At 40.4% G+C, this 15,602-nt stretch overlaps 1 long non-coding RNA gene across 2 annotated transcripts; it reads right to left on the bottom strand.

Annotated features, from left to right (window-relative positions):
* Positions 1-1,239: 1,239 nt before the first annotated feature.
* Positions 1,240-15,538, bottom strand: LOC112549514. Of its 2 annotated transcripts, XR_003092949.1 has the most exons (5): positions 15,423-15,538; positions 12,840-12,968; positions 7,857-7,899; positions 4,068-5,864; positions 1,240-1,479 (listed from the first exon to the last, which is right to left on the bottom strand). It is a non-coding gene; the product is annotated as an uncharacterized LOC112549514 (long non-coding RNA). The 2 variants fall into 2 exon arrangements; XR_003092948.1 differs by lacking the exon at positions 1,240-1,479 and having other exon boundaries at positions 2,666-5,864.
* Positions 15,539-15,602: the final 64 nt, after the last annotated feature.

The following is a 15,602-nucleotide window of genomic DNA, read 5'->3' as shown; positions in this document are numbered from 1 at the left end:
GGGGGTCGCGGGGCTGTGCACCGCCCCGCGGGGGGAGAGGAGCTGCGGGAGACGCTGGCAGGAAGGGCAAAGCCTCCGACACTTTATTTTTTCCTGATGGGATCCTAAGAGCTGGGGCTAGCCGGGGCCAGGCCTGTCCCATGTCTATGTCGGATCCCTCCACCTTTCCCCCTCTTCTAAAGGCGCTGGGCTTTGCTTTATGTCTGGCCCCCGGGATGCCCTGGGTCAGGGCCTGTCTTCACCGCTGTCCCTCCCCCAGGTTTCCCTCCTGCAGCTTTCCTCGCTGGGGTTAGCACAATGGGGCACAAACCTGTTAGAAATGTGTGAGAGCTGCTGTGAGAATGGGGATACCATGGCTTATTTATGTGTACCGGTATCCCTTTTGTTTGATGTAAAAGTAGTGTTGTATGTGTATTATACTGTGGGCTGTATTTTCCTGCTGGAATACTTGGCTGAAGTCCCCCAGGCAGCCCTGCACACTCTGATTCCACCTGGCGGGGTGGGGACCTCTCCGTTTGCAGCTAGTTTTGAAGGCAGCTGCAAACGCACTCCCCCCCCACTTTGTGCCAGGGTTTGAAAGACATGGTTGAAAGTCTTGGGGCTGGTGTCGAAACATTTCTTTTCACGCAAACTGTCACAGCTCTGTCATGAGGCTGACTCCCAAATCCCCTGTGTTCGAGGTTGGCTTGCTTCCCTTGATGATTCAAAATATTCAGTCCTTCCTACAACAAGCTTCCTCTACAGCTGCTGATTCTGGTGTCTCCACTGCTGTTTGCGTAATTGTCACAAACCCTGCTCTGTAACGGCAAACCCAGTCCCAAAAACTATTTCTAAATAAAACAAATGCAAACATACTTATTTTCAAAAAGTCTTTTTACCTCAGTTTAATAACAGACTGCAGTGATGCTGTTGTCTTCCATGCGGACCATGTCCTAAGTCATTAAAGGAAAAAATAGAAGCTGCTACTGTTAGAGTGAGTTGCTAAATCTGTCTCGTATTATCAACTACAACCTACCTAATTAGACAGTAAAACATATTGTTTCCTATCTTCTCTATGTTAAAAGTTTTAGAAGCTGCTATTTAAGAACTGGGCCTTACTGTGCTAACACTGCATGGAGCTATATTAGAAGACAGCCTGATCCCAGTTTGATCTGGAGGAGTCTGAAGGAATTAAGCTCCCAAATTCCAGTGAGTTTTGATGGGAGTTGAGTACCTGACTCCTAGGCCATACTGGGACAGCATCTTTTTAAATATATTTATATAGTGGCCAGCACAATGGGGCACAAGCCTGTTAGGAACATGTGAGAGCTGCTGTGATAATGCTGATACCATGGTTTATTTATGTAAATCCATACACCTTAGTGTTTTATACATATATAAAAACCAGTAAGTCAAGGAGGCAGGTTGAATATTGCAGTCTGCGAGCCAAGTTCACATACAGGGTATGTTGCTTCTTTGGGTTTTCCTTGGAAACATGCTCTGAAAGAATGCAAAAATGTTACATTTCCCAGGGGAGGGAATATTTTTTCCTAAATAATATATATCTCTCTAAAAAGATGTTGTCTTAGAAACTGAGGTCTAAACACGTGAACAGAGAGGCAAAGGTTGAAGCATAAAGCTGGAGCAAATCATTGTGTGGCAGGTACATACAAATAAGTAGGTTGCACATCTGAAAGCAGGGGAAACAAACAGGCTTTGCATTAAGTTAAGGCAAGCATTGAAAGCATGACAATTTTAGCCATAACTGGTCTTAGGGTGAATTTGTTGCTGCTGGGGTAAACCTAAACCATGTCATGCGTTCATAGTTTTTTAAAAGGCTGAGAAAAGACAGCTTGACTTGTTAGGGATTAACCCATTCTTGTGGGCATGGCCCAAGATCCCTTGTCAGAAAGCACAGTAACCATACTACCCTTGAAAAATGTCACCCAGTTGAGGCTGGGTTGCAACGAGGCAGGTCAAAGGTGAGTCTCTTCTCCATTACAGTACAGTCTGTATGAGATCTGACTCTACTGTACTATAATAACCATGGCAACAGCTGGCTTTCTCTCATGCACATGGTAACACGGAAGTACACAATACAGAACTATACAAGCTTATTTGGAGGTCTACTTTTTCAGACTCTGAAGGACATTTTAATTCCTTCCTTAAACTCTTTTTGGACATTTTAATTCCTTCCTTAATTTTCCTTTAATGTTTATAATACCCACTTTTTGTGGGCAATTCTATTTTTTCCTTCAGAATTACCTTGTTACTAAATGAAAGATTCTATGCTATGTATTCAGAGAAAACTCCCATGGGGGTTTTGCTCATCTGAAGACTGTGGGACACAGTCATATAAGTACTAATTCCTAGTAGCGTAAAGTTTATTTATAAAAAAGGGAAGGAAGATTTTTTTTTTTGTTGAACAGATTTCATTAATCTTATTTTGTCTGAATATATTTAAAGTCAAAATGCTTAGCTTTTAACAATTTTAAATATGTTTCAATGGAGGGGAAATGCTTCATTTGGCTTTTTTCTCATATGAAAGAGGGAAGAAGTGAAAGACAGTAAGATTTTTCTGAAAATTAAATTTAAAAACTTAAAATTTTGTCAAAAAACTAACAAAAGACAGAAAAAAGGCCAAAATGGAATTTTTGTCCCTAAAAAATCCATTTCCTGTTTTGGATTTTTTTTTTTTTTACTGGTTCTAGCTTCCGATACTAATTAATCCATTTTTCCTGTGAATTTAACTAAAATCTTATTCTATGTCCCTGAATCTGACTTACAATATGGTATCTTTTTACACAAGGCTTGTTTAACTTTACTAATGTTAAATTGTGGGAAAAGGGCTGTAGGGAGGAAGGATTCTGTAAGGTTTATTTTTCATTGAATAGGGCTCATTCTCCAGAATGAATCCAGTTGGCTAGTGCTAGACTTTGTGTCAGCTTGAAGTCATCAAATATGAAAAATCCAGTAAGATTTAATTTTGTTCCAAACGTGTATCCCAACATGTTGGTTGAAAGTACAAAGCAACATAGTTGACTCGGGGTAACCTGTTAGCTTGAACACCTCTTCACTTTTCATTTGCTTTTCATACAAGTATACAACACCCAAAACAAGTTGTGTAGAACCTGAAATTATGCCAGCCCGTCCATGAGATTGTTGGGCAGTTTATAATTTAAGGGGGAAAACAGGTTCACTTTAAACTCAAATTTTTGACAAGTTTTCCTCCCAGTCCTTATTTTGTATTACAGCCAATTTTGAAATAAAGATAGTGTGTCATATGTATTGTCCAGTTGTTATTTTGCTAGTAACTTGAATTGGTTGAGCTGACGCTTAATAGAACGACAAGCAGCATCTGAAAAATGCAGAAAACACTTAATTGATTCCAGATATAACTGGCCAGGATTTCACTTCCTCTCATTACAGCTTTCTGACCTTGTAGAAATTACCTTGATTGTGTTGTACAAAACAAGGCCTTGATCTTGCAAAAACTACCATGTGTACTGCTACTCAGTTGTCTCAGTGAAGTCATGCAAATGAACTTTAGGTATGGGAGCAAGAGTTTCCACGATAAGGCCCCAAATTTGGGGGAGTTTCCCCCTTCACTTCATATCAATTTGGAGCAGAAGTGTTACCATACTTAAAGCTGGACCTGGCTTTTCATTTTAAAAGGGATCACAGCTATATTTTAAAAATCTCTGAGAGGATTAATTTCAAATTCTTATTGTAATTTATGAGCTGTTTGAATTTTGTATGGTATTTTGAAGGGGAACATTTTGAAAATTACCAAAATTTTCCAGGATCTCTGCTGTTTGCTTTGATGGTAGAAGATTCTGGAAAAGTTCATTATAAGCCTCCCTAACATAGTGTGGCAAAATTAATAAATAAAAAAGCCTCCTAAACAACAACTGTTATTTTGTGTCTCAGCTATTAGGCTCTTCTTCTCTGATCTTGAGTCTCAGCTTGCCTTTCTCAAATCTTTTAAAAACATTCAGTGAAAATCATCTTCTGGCTTTTTGGTCTGAACACATCCCCTCTTTGTTTCCCTCCCTTCTCTTTCTTCACAGCCTCAAGAAAAAACTTACCTCATATCTTTTCGGAGGACTAGTATTGGCCTTCCCGGCATTTATGGACACCTGGATTGGCTAGTTGATGTCAATGATGCCCATAAAAAGTGGCACCAGGTAGACATAGGCCTTCTCCTGCTCCACTCTCTTCCCTGAGATGATAATTCTTCAGGGATTCAAGAACTGAGTTTAGGAGATATTTTAAATTACAAATTTAACAAACATAGGGCCACTTGACCAAAATATGACGATGCTTGACTATATTTTAATTGATTCACTGCTGTCACTAGTTCCCTTTCAACACTTACTTATAGCATCATCCAAAACTTTTGTTATGCCTTAACAAAAGTATTTTAGCTGATATTTAAGAAAATCAAAAGAAATATTCAGAATTAAATGTAGTTTTCAACAACTTTTGTGTAGATCTTTGAATAGGTGTGCACAGTTTGTTTAAACATAATTTTAATACACTTTCTAAAAACATATTTTTTCTGTTTTTGTGAAAAGCAAAGCTATGCATTGTCAGTTACATGTTTAAAAAATAGCAGAATTGTGCAGAATGTTCTGACGGAAAATAAAAAAAAATTGGCCAAAATTCATCCCTGGTGTGGCCCTCTAAGTGCAAGTTGAATAAGTTACTATAGCAAAGATTAAACTGATCCATTGTCCTGTAAACCATGCAGAAACATGTGTATTGAATAAGAATGAGCTCTGTGTTCATTGTCTTAAGATACAAAGTAGCGTTCAACAGTTACCACTACTATTATAAAATAAGTTAAAGTAAAATTCTGTTTCCTTACAGCCAATCTTAACATAGGTACTACTTTCCATACTAAAATGTTGTAGGTTTAATTTTAATTATATAAAATCACAAGAGAACTTCTGTTCCATTCCTTTAAATTGGCACTGTACAAGGCATTCATACTGATCTTGCTCCTTAAGAGCTAAATATGACCTATATTATCATAAAATTAAACATACAGCCACTCCCACCTTCACAGTCAAAGGATGAAGATGAAGCTGATCAGCCATATAGTTTTATTGTTGATTAACTCAAACACCAGGCAACTTCTGTTCAACTGTTAAGGAAGTAAAAGCAAATATTATAGTTGTGCACAATTGCTTTTCATATAAAATATGGAAGTGACTTATGCAAATTAAAGTTGGATTTCTAGCTTCTGGCAGGTTTCCATGCAGTTTTTCAGTGCAACAGAGCTGTACACCTCTTCAGAGATAAGGCTGAAGGTTGGTCATCAATGCACAAAACAAATGAGGAGAGAGGGATTTCAAAGAGGAATAAAGTCTGTATATTTTCAATATTGTTCTTATTGTACTGGAGAAATGTCATTTGAAAAATAGTAAGAATGCCGATTGTGGCTGACTACCTATTGTTAAACTATCTTTTAAAAATTAAGTGACAAGAGTAAAATGTTCAATTAAAATGTCCAAAACAATAATTTCAGTGTTTTATTTTGAAAGTGATTGTAGTCACTTTATATGTTTCACTTGTAATGATGTGCAATAAATTGTAGCTGTAACTTTAGAAGGAAATAAAACATTTTTCACTGTTAATACATTTGTCATACTCTTTGTATATTAATATAGGCTGGTACCCAGTACTCCTGCACAGACTGTATGCTACCTATTACCATGAAAGATTGGTGTGGCCTGTTGATTTAAGTAAACACTCTTGAATCGGAATGCTTCGAGTTCTAATCTTGGCTTTAACAATGATTTTTCCTGTCACCTTGGAACCAAGCCATGATTTGCAAAGAGGTGTTGAAGACATTAATTCCTCTTCTTTGGGGCTCTCAACTGTAAAACGGAGAAAAGGAGGAATTATTAACCAACCAACTGAAATTATCTGGGTATTTTTCTCTGCTGATTCCTTTCTGTATTTTTTTTTATTATGAAAAAGCTTGAAGTATTATGATGACTGACAGGGTATGATGATATCCAGCCAGGTAAAGATTTTCAGAAGTACTTTGAATGGGTTTAAAATAACCTATATAAACCTGTAATAAAAAGCAAAACATTGGTTTTACTTTTCCTGCTATTAACTACCATGCAAGACATCCAAATCTAGGTATAACATTTATACTGCTGCTCCTAGTTCTGAGAGAAACTGTGAAAATTACACAGGTAATTTTGGTAGGCAACACCATGAAAGGGTATTCCATGCTCCTGTCCATGCTAACTCTGGAACTAGAAGCATAAGAACTGCCACTTACTGGGTGAGACCATAGGTCCATCTTGCTCAGTATCCTATATCACACAGCGTATATCTACACATGCAATGAATGCAGAAAATCCAGGCACACTGAACTGTATCCAGGCATGCCTCTGAACATGCACCTGTCAAATACAAATTTGCTCCTGACAGGAGCAGTTCAATCCAGAGCTGTTCCTGCCCTGCTTTGCCCCCCTGCAGTAGCCAAAGGGAGCTCCAGTCTCCCCTGGGTGCCAGCCCTGAGCTAGCAGGATGCACTGGGATCAGGCCTAGGCTCCAGTGGGGCAACAATTGGTGCTGGCCCTGATCCTGCAGAAAGAAGGGAGCTGCCGTGCAGCCAAGACAGCTTCCCCTACCCTGCAGAGATCAGGGAATAGCCAGACAACAGTTGTGACCCCCTGCTGCCTGGGCTGACCAGGAGCAAATTGCTCCTGACCAGCGTCTACACATGAGCTTCAGTGCATTAGTTAATGCACTGTTTTTCTAGTACCTGCATGTATTGGTACTAGCAAATGGTGTATTAAACTAATTTAATGTGAACTAATTGACACACACACGTAGACAGTGACACTTTGCTGTGCATTAAATTAGTCTAATGTGCAGTAAAGCATCTTGTGTAGATGCACCCACAGTGGCAGAGTGTGAATGCTGAAAGGGAAAGCAAACTGAGTATAACCAGGGTTTTCCCCCTGTTCCTCTCCCACTTGTCCTCCAGCATTTAAGATCTAGGAAGTTCTGATTCCGAGGCTGTACCCCTAACTCCTAAGCAGCGGAGGCACGTTAGTTTAGCACCAGGCACGGAATAATATGCTTTCCTGAAAGGCAACAAAGAACAGGCTCTGTTAATTGTCTTAAGATACAAAGTGATGCTAGTGTAGCTCTAGTGCTTCCACTTCTGGAGCTAGCATGGAGAATTTGCCCATTGTGCTTTGTTCAGGACAGATAGACCTTCCATGTCCTTGTGTGTTGTGACTACTATGTTCCAAATTAAAATTTTCCAGCAGCTCCAGATCTTAATAAACTACTATTATGGATGCAGACAATCTTTTCAGCAGCAGAGGTTACTATGAAAGCATTAGACTTATCTTCTGCTTACTATTTTGACTTCCTATTGGATATCAAGTTCAAGGTCTTAGTCCTTATGTTCAGGATGCTCAATGGAGTTCTAAAAGACCAAGTAACCCTCTAAGATGAAGACCACAGTCAACAAGTTTACTATTCAGACACGGCAGAACTCTGTAGTAAAAGCAGATAGTGCCTGTATGGAAGACCATTTTCCCAAGTTCCACTTTGGGCCTCTGGAACAGATTCCCATAGGAATCAAAAGCCATTAAAAAACCCATCACCTTCTATTCCCAAATACAAGATGCATTTCCTTAAACTAGCCTTTTCTAATATGAATGCATAACAACACTTGATAGTGTGCATACATGTGAATGCACATATCCATACCCAGACAATACGCTTACTCCTCCTTGAGAAAAGGTAAAAGAACAACTGATGTGCGACAGATGTACAGATACTTTAGTAATGACGAGAGCAAAAGAATACAGCATAGCATACAATGGTATACTTACAAAATTTACCGATGATACCAAGCTTGGAGCAGTTGCAGGTATTCTGGAGAACAGGATAAGAATTCAAAAAGAATCTTAAATTTGAGAGATGATTTAAAATCAACATGATGAAATTCAATAAAGATTAGTATAAAGTACTACACTAAAGGAGAAAAAATTAAATGTGCAAATACAAAATTTGAAATAACTGGCTAAACAGAGATACAACTGGGTTTATAGTGGCTCATATAGTGGTCATATTGTAGGCTCATAAACTAAATATGAGCCTATAATATGATCAAATTTCAAAAAAGATAATCTTATTCTGGGATGTATTCATCAGATTGTCATTTGTAGAAACAGAAGTAAATTCTTCTTTATTCGACACTGTCCAGCAGTGTCCAATTTTTTAGAGACCACCCTTAAAACAGATATAGAGAGAGTGCAGACAAGAGCAACAAGAATAAGAAGCTATGATCTATGAGGAAAGGTTGAAGAAACTGGTTGTTTTTCTTTTGGAAAAGAGGAGACTAAGGAGTGAACATAACAATCCTCCAGTAAATAACAGGTTGTTATAAAAATGGCTGAGATAAATTGTTTTTCTTATTCAAGGAAAAGAAGAAATCAACTTAATATGCAGTGAAGATGGTTTAAATTGGATATTCGGGAATGCTTTCTAATTAATAAAATACTGGAACAGGCTGCTTAGGCTGCTTCCATAATCTCCCTTCACCGGAGGTTTTTAAGAATAGGTTAAATAAGCATATGTCAGGGATGTTCTAGATATACTTGATCCTGCCTTTGTGCAGTGGGCTGGACTGGATAGCCTCTTGAGAGTCGTTCCAGCCTTACATTTCTATGAGTCTATACGGTAGGGATGAAGTGGACTTTAATTCAATGGGAAAAATAAAATAGCCCTGAATGACAAGTGTGAGGTAACATACTTCACCCTCCTGTGTTCCCTCTCTCATTGCTTGATTCACTTTCAGGGTCTGAGAAGGGCTAGTGAGAAAGTAATCACATCCAACTCTGCTACCACAAGACAATGTATCTTTCTGTTGATGGGCATTTTATGAAGTTTATTAAAAATACATGGAAAAGCTATGTATGTTCATTTGTTTAAAAAGAAAATTCCTTACTAGCTTTCTGAAGTAACAGTTTTAGTAGGCACACATTGCAAAAACTATCACTTGAAACAGCTAGTTAAAAAGAAGATTGAGTTATAACCACTTAAGGATGCTATCAACTTATACTTCTTTCTCTAAAAAAGCACTCTATCTGCTCATCAAGATACCAATATGCCACCTATGAGTACAGTTTCTGAGTGCCCTTTGAGTATTTTAAAGAGGAACAATAATGTCAACACCTTGTTCTTCCTCTCTAGTCCATGTAGTCTGTTCTTTGTAATGTCTTTATTGAAGGAAAGCTGAGTAAAAAAATGGCATTTATTTTTTAAATGGTGAACTCCACAATCAGACTTGCCTCCTGTGGCAGAGCGTTCCATAGTCTAGGTCCAATTCCTGTCAACATTTTCTCTGCCGTATATGAGCACCCCCTCTCCTAGTAGCTGAATTTTCCAGCGTTTCAATGAAAGCTGTGATGGGAAGCCTTGATGGCAGAGTTAGAAGTGAGGCAGAAGGCAAGGAAGGGGTGATCTTTCAGGTAATTCCAGTCTGTAGAAGACTTTGAATATTAGGGCAGAAAGCCCTTGAATTGAAATTTACACTCAATAGGGAGCTGATGTTAACAAGAAAGCACCAAACTGACCTCCTTAACACAGCCTTAAGAAAATAGATTTATTTTTTTTACCAGTTAGAACTTGTATATGGTATGTGACTTCATTCTTGGGTCTAATTAATTGCAGCGATCAAAATGAAGATGAGAAACATAGATGGCCGTAGCTAGGTTTGAGCCTTACACGAAGGTGTGCAATCTACATGAAGGGGAAGTCTAAAATAGATGAAAGGTCTTTCATTTATTTTTTGATGCTGCTATTTGGGCATTTTGGGCTGCACCCACATGAGCTGCTGACTGTGCAGTGGCTCTAGTGTCGCATCATAGTTCATGGATATGCAAGTACTAAATGACTGCGCGGTAACAACTGCACAGTTAGTGACTCATGTAAACACAGCCCTGGAATAAAAACAGGCACATGAGGCATGTGCCTATATTTTAATAATAGTAGTGGAGTTTCTGACTGGTCAACACATAATGTACAATAGTGTTGGTGTGCATTAACATTGTGGTCAACATTCTGCCTAAGAACTGAGTCAGGTGTAGGAAGTATAGCAGCAATATTTTGCTGATAAAGGGATACACAGCTAAAATAATTTGAAAACCACTATTGTAGAGGAAATATGTTTCTCTTAAGTGCTTCTTTCTTCATAGGTACTACACCTGATCAGACCAATAACCTATCTAATCTAGTATCCTGTTTATAGTAATAACAGGTACCAAAAAATAATGGTGGCCAATTATAGAATGATCTGCTCTTGAAGGAAGAAACCTCCCCATCTCCTCATAGGATGCTTTATGCTCCAGCGCCTGAGACTTTATATCCCTTTAAAACTTTTCTTTAAATCCTCCCCACTGTAATTTTTCCTGAGTACCTTTTCAGTCCTCCCTGGGTTTAGTGTTAACACTTATACGGTTGCTCTCAGATAGTCTTTTAGAAAGGCTGGAGATAGAGCTTTTTGTTTGACATAAAGGATATCCTGCACTTGGGATGGAATAATTGCATGCACAAATACAGACTGGGGAATGATTGGCTAGGCTGTGAAGCAGAGAAGGACCTGGGGGTTCAAATAAACCATAAACTGAATATAAGCCAACTGTGTGCTCTTATTACAAAAAGAAAAAAAAAGACAAAAGGGTTGTATTAACAGGAGTGTCTCATACAAATCCAGGGCAGTGATGCTTCTGCTCTATTCTGCACTCAGGAGGCCCCACTTGGAGTACTGTGTCCAGTTTTGGGCCCCATGCTTTAAGAAAGAGGTGGACAGATTAGAGAGTGACAAAATTATTAGGGGCCTGAGAAACAGGATTAATGAGAAAAAGCTGAAAGAAGTAGAACTGTTTAGTCTTAAGAAGACAAGACTGGGGGGTGGGATTTGATAACAATCTTCAAATATCAAGGGGATTATAAAAGGGGACTGAGACAGTCTTTTCTCTGTGGTTGTAGGGGACAGAACTAGGAGCAAGGGCCTCAAACTGCAGCAGGGGAAATTTAGGTTGGAGATTAGGAAGGACTAATGTGAGGATAGTTAAACATTGGAACAGGCTACCCTGGAAATCTTCAAGAGCAGGTGTCCATATCCCAGTCTTAAGATCCAATTCAAGATTTACATGCTGGATGTTATGTTTTTGGGGATTGCCTGGGAGAAAAGAAAGAAAGTGTTCAAGCAAATAATTTGGGATGATTGAGAGTTAGAAGTCACATCTTTCTACATGTTTAAACCTCCCATGCTAATGAGTCTTGCATACTTCCACTATGTCAGACTGTATTTCTACAAATCCACCTTGGTGTTTGCAACTTTGTCTTTTAGCTGGACACCCAGGTTTGCCTTGTTTCTTTAGTCACTTTAGTTAAGCAGATGCATGCAAAGGAGTGTGTTTTGTGAACGCTGTTCCTGTAATTTGGCTAGGGAGGCAATAGAGCACCTACCATCCCCTCCAGAATTTTTATCTCTGCTCTGTGAGTGAAGATTACTATAATGGAAATTTAAGAAGGAAAATAGTATCTCTCCATAGACTAATTATGTTCCTGATTTTGGATCAAAATTTCCTAACAAGGCACACAATGAACTCCTGGCACTCTAGGAGAATTTATAGAACAGGCCGGTGAGTCTTATTGGAGGACTGACTGCTCGCACTCTAGGGTTGCCTAAGGTCCACAATATACAGCCACTGGCTACTGCTGCTGCCACTGCTTCTCCCTACTGTTCAATAATATGGCCCAAACAAAGCCCTCCAGCTGCTCGGCCCCACACTAGACAGTTGAGAGCCAGGTGGCCAGGAGAATCAGAAGCAGAAGCAGCAGCTCGGTAAGACTCGAGCTAGGATGATCTGGCCTGCCACTGCAAAACTTTGCTGACCACCTCAGCCTTTATTTTAGAAGTTCCCTGTTAGAGCTGAAACCTTCTGAGCCAGTTCCAGCTCTTGCCACCCTTGCCACCCTAGCTTTTGCCTAAACAGCACTTCCTCTGATTGATTTTCTTTTCATTCCCTGGTGGTTCAAGGTGGCTTCCTCACAGCACTGGTGTTTCTGATGCTACCTTGTAGCTGATGTCACTGAGTTGTTGGTGCCTTTCTGAGGCAAGAAAAACTTATTTCTCACAGGAGTTCATGTATTATAGTAATCATAGATTATTTTCAATGCATTTCAGGTTGTTTACTTCATCATTTTTCTCAGGTGATGATTTTTCTTTCACTCCTCATACATCATTAATGTCTCTCTGACCTTGTCTCCTCTTGCCACAATGCTTCCATTGCCTTGGCATTTATCTTTGAGTGTCAAGTTCCCCATCTTTTTTGGGGGTACCAAATGCCATCTTTAGGTATGGCCCCTGGGACAAAGGTTCTTAGTTTGGAAGGGCCCCCAAACCCATCAGCCAATGTTGAAACATGTATGTGTGCAATGTGTGCCTTCATATAGGGTACAGGTGTTCAGGGGTGTAAAATGAAGAAAGAACCAAAGTACACAGTGCGCAAATGCACCAAAATCCAAATATGTGAAACACCAAATTTGCTCATATGTACACTCAGGCACAAGGTGTCATGTGATTAAATGCAGAGAGGCTCCCAATCAACACTGTGCCTAGGCCTCCAAAATCCTTAAGAAACCCTGTTGGTGCTGTCACTTGGGAAATGGAAGGTATTTTCCATTCCCCTCCTCTTTTCTTTTCAATTTAATTGAAGGGATATTCAAAAGTGAAGAGAAGTTTGAGGGCAGCATTGGGATCTTCCTTCATTTAGGAAACATTTTCAGTGAGAAGAATGAAGCACCTGAGATCTGTGGAAACCTCCAAATGACACTCAAGCCTGAACCACATGCCAGCATGGTCTGCTTCAGAGGCATCTGCCTCAACACACAGCTCAGCCATGATTGAAAGAGATGGAGCCTTCACGTTTCACCTTGTCGAGAGAGAAAGAGAGAGGCTTTCAAACAGGAAGACATTAAGGTTTGCAATATCTGTGCACAATGTCATTTGTAGAGGCACCAAGGCCCAACACCACAGCTGAGAAGCCTTCAACAGAGGACAGAGAGGTGTGTGAGCTAAGGTAGGTGGTATCATGAAACCTCCAAATGTGACTCAGTTCTTGGCAATGCCTGGTGTTGAAGAGGCAATTGTATTTGAGTTGTATCTTCCTCAAGCAGATGTGCCTATTTAGTCCCATACAGCTGAGTTCTTTGTACAGGCACCTCTCAGCCACTTAAGATTCCTGGAGTATTTTTAACTGTTGTAGGAAATCAGGCATAAACCCGTGAGGCCTTGTGGCCTGACTGCATACAACTGATGTTTTGGTTCTGTATACATCAGTGTTGTACGTTATCATGCTGTCCTCCTCTGATGTGATGGTGCCTAGACCTGAATATCATATTTCACTAAATCTTCCTTTTAAAACAGATACGAGTTCATCAAAGCCTATGGAATCTAACCTCCCCCATGTATTTTCACGTGATGGGAAGTCATTTGCATTTTACAACGCTGACACTTAGAACAGGTCTAAAGGCCCTTCACTGATCTCAACTTCTTAGTTTAGAAATTACATTAACGTTTTCTCTAACAGGTTACTTATGACTTTGTCTGATGGATTTGCTCAGATGTGTACAAAACTTTCCCTTTTCCTGGAATGGTACCAGTCTGGTAAAATAAGGGAATTCACTTGTATTCACATCTGACTCCCTGAACTACTACCCCTGATGAAATTTTCCAGTCCCTTCTGCTGAATGACAACTTTCTTTAACCTGCTTAATGATCTTGCTTCTCTTGCCAAGTGGCTCCTTATCTTTCAAGGATTATGCAGTTCTTCTACACAGCACAGGTGAATTTGCATGAGTTACCACTCTTTTCAATCACTGGTGATTTTGTTAAGATATTACTGTGGGATCCAGCTCCAGCCAGCTTCAGTGCTGCTGCTTCCTTTCTTTTTTATCGAGCTCTATTGTTTCTCTTGATGACTTTGGAGATTATGAGTTTCTCTTTGGTGGCCACCTCAATAGTTTTCAAATGAGGGTTATGGGCCCAAACCATTTCTGCAGATGTTGTAATACTCATTCCTTTCATACCTATATCGCCTAGCAGCACAAGTGTAATTGTGTTCTAGTTCAGGATGTGCTGGTCCTGCCTCTGATTGTTGAAATATTTCTCCCAATTTTCCATTTCCTGTTGTGGATGAGGATTTGGGAAGTAGCCATGACTCTCCTGTTTATAGGAAAGTGCCTTGTACAGTTTCAGTTTCCTCTACCACTGGAGAATGTTTGGAGAATCCCATTCAGCTTTGAAGAGCCAGTAAAAACCCAGTTAATATAACATGCCAGGACCTGAAGTGCTAGAAATCAACAATTTATGGTAGCTGAGGATCTGCCCCAGCACCTTTGTGAAGGGGTGATTCCAATACCTGTAGATCAGCTTCTCCTAATACAGCATTTGACCGAGTTCCTGCATATATATGCCTCTGCCTTCCCGGACAGTTAATAAGGAGGTGATATTTTGCGATGCTTCTATATTTCTCCCCTGGTCTCACTCCAGATATTCTGTTACACTCCGAACTTTGTGAACTCTTGTTTTCTGCTAATCAGGAAACTGAAACAAAACGTTCAAGGGGGAGCACTAAGGCTCCGGCAGTTGTTCTCAGAATGATTTTTGCCTGCCTCTCCCAGGACAGGTCTGGTCTCTTTGAAAGCCAGGGAACTTCCAGCCTGACTCTCAAGCGTTGCTGAAGAGCTGGGGAAGCTCACTGATACCTCCGAAGGTACCCACCTCCTTCTCTTCCTTTTTTCAGCCTGTTTACTCTGTGCATTTGTCAACACTTTGTGCAATCAGTTTCAGTTTTCTCTAGAACAGGCAGCTGGTAAGTCAGTGTCCTCTGGTTGTGAGACTTTTACACAAGGCCAGGAGGGTTAAAAATAGAGATATATGATTGTAACAACCACCAAAAAAATGGCCGAGCTGCTTTCATAGCAGAAACTACTTTAAGTTTCTTTTTTTTACCCCCTTTTTAACTAAGTTTCAAGTTGCTGGGTTGTTTTTTGTTTGTTTTTTCAACTTTATGGACAGGAGAAATGCCCTTGCAGGAGCCCACAGCAGTGTACTGAGCTACCAGCTTTGAAACGCATTTCTCTGCTCAAACCGTGGGACAAAAATCAGCCCTCCCGATTCCCAGGCAGAGATGAGCCTCAGCCCGTAGCTCCTCCCCACCTCCAGCCCTGGAGGGAGCAGCAGCCACCTCCACAAGCTGACCCTTCCCCCTCCTCCCTCCGGCCCTCGGGAAGGGCACTCCATGGATGCCGCGTTCACACAGGAAGAAGAAAGGAGCCCGCATAGGCCCGAGGTGGCCGCACGTTGTCCTCCACAATTCACGTACCCACTTGGGTTTGTTTTGGTTTGTTGTTTTCTCCTTCAGAAAAAGCCCGAGACTGAATGATTCCTCCCGCAATGGTTGCAGCAGGCAGCGAGAAGCTCTTGTCACACGGATCAGTGGAGCTTCACTGCCGGGGAGGGGAGGGGAGCCACTGAGGACCTGATGCTGCCGGCTCCCGGGCTG

The sequence above is a fragment of the Alligator sinensis genome, unplaced genomic scaffold (genome assembly GCF_000455745.1).
Source record: "Alligator sinensis unplaced genomic scaffold, ASM45574v1 scaffold860_1, whole genome shotgun sequence".
Lineage (NCBI taxonomy): Eukaryota > Metazoa > Chordata > Crocodylia > Alligatoridae > Alligator > Alligator sinensis.
Note: the sequence above shows the minus strand (reverse complement) of the source record. Positions and strands in the feature narration are given on the sequence as shown.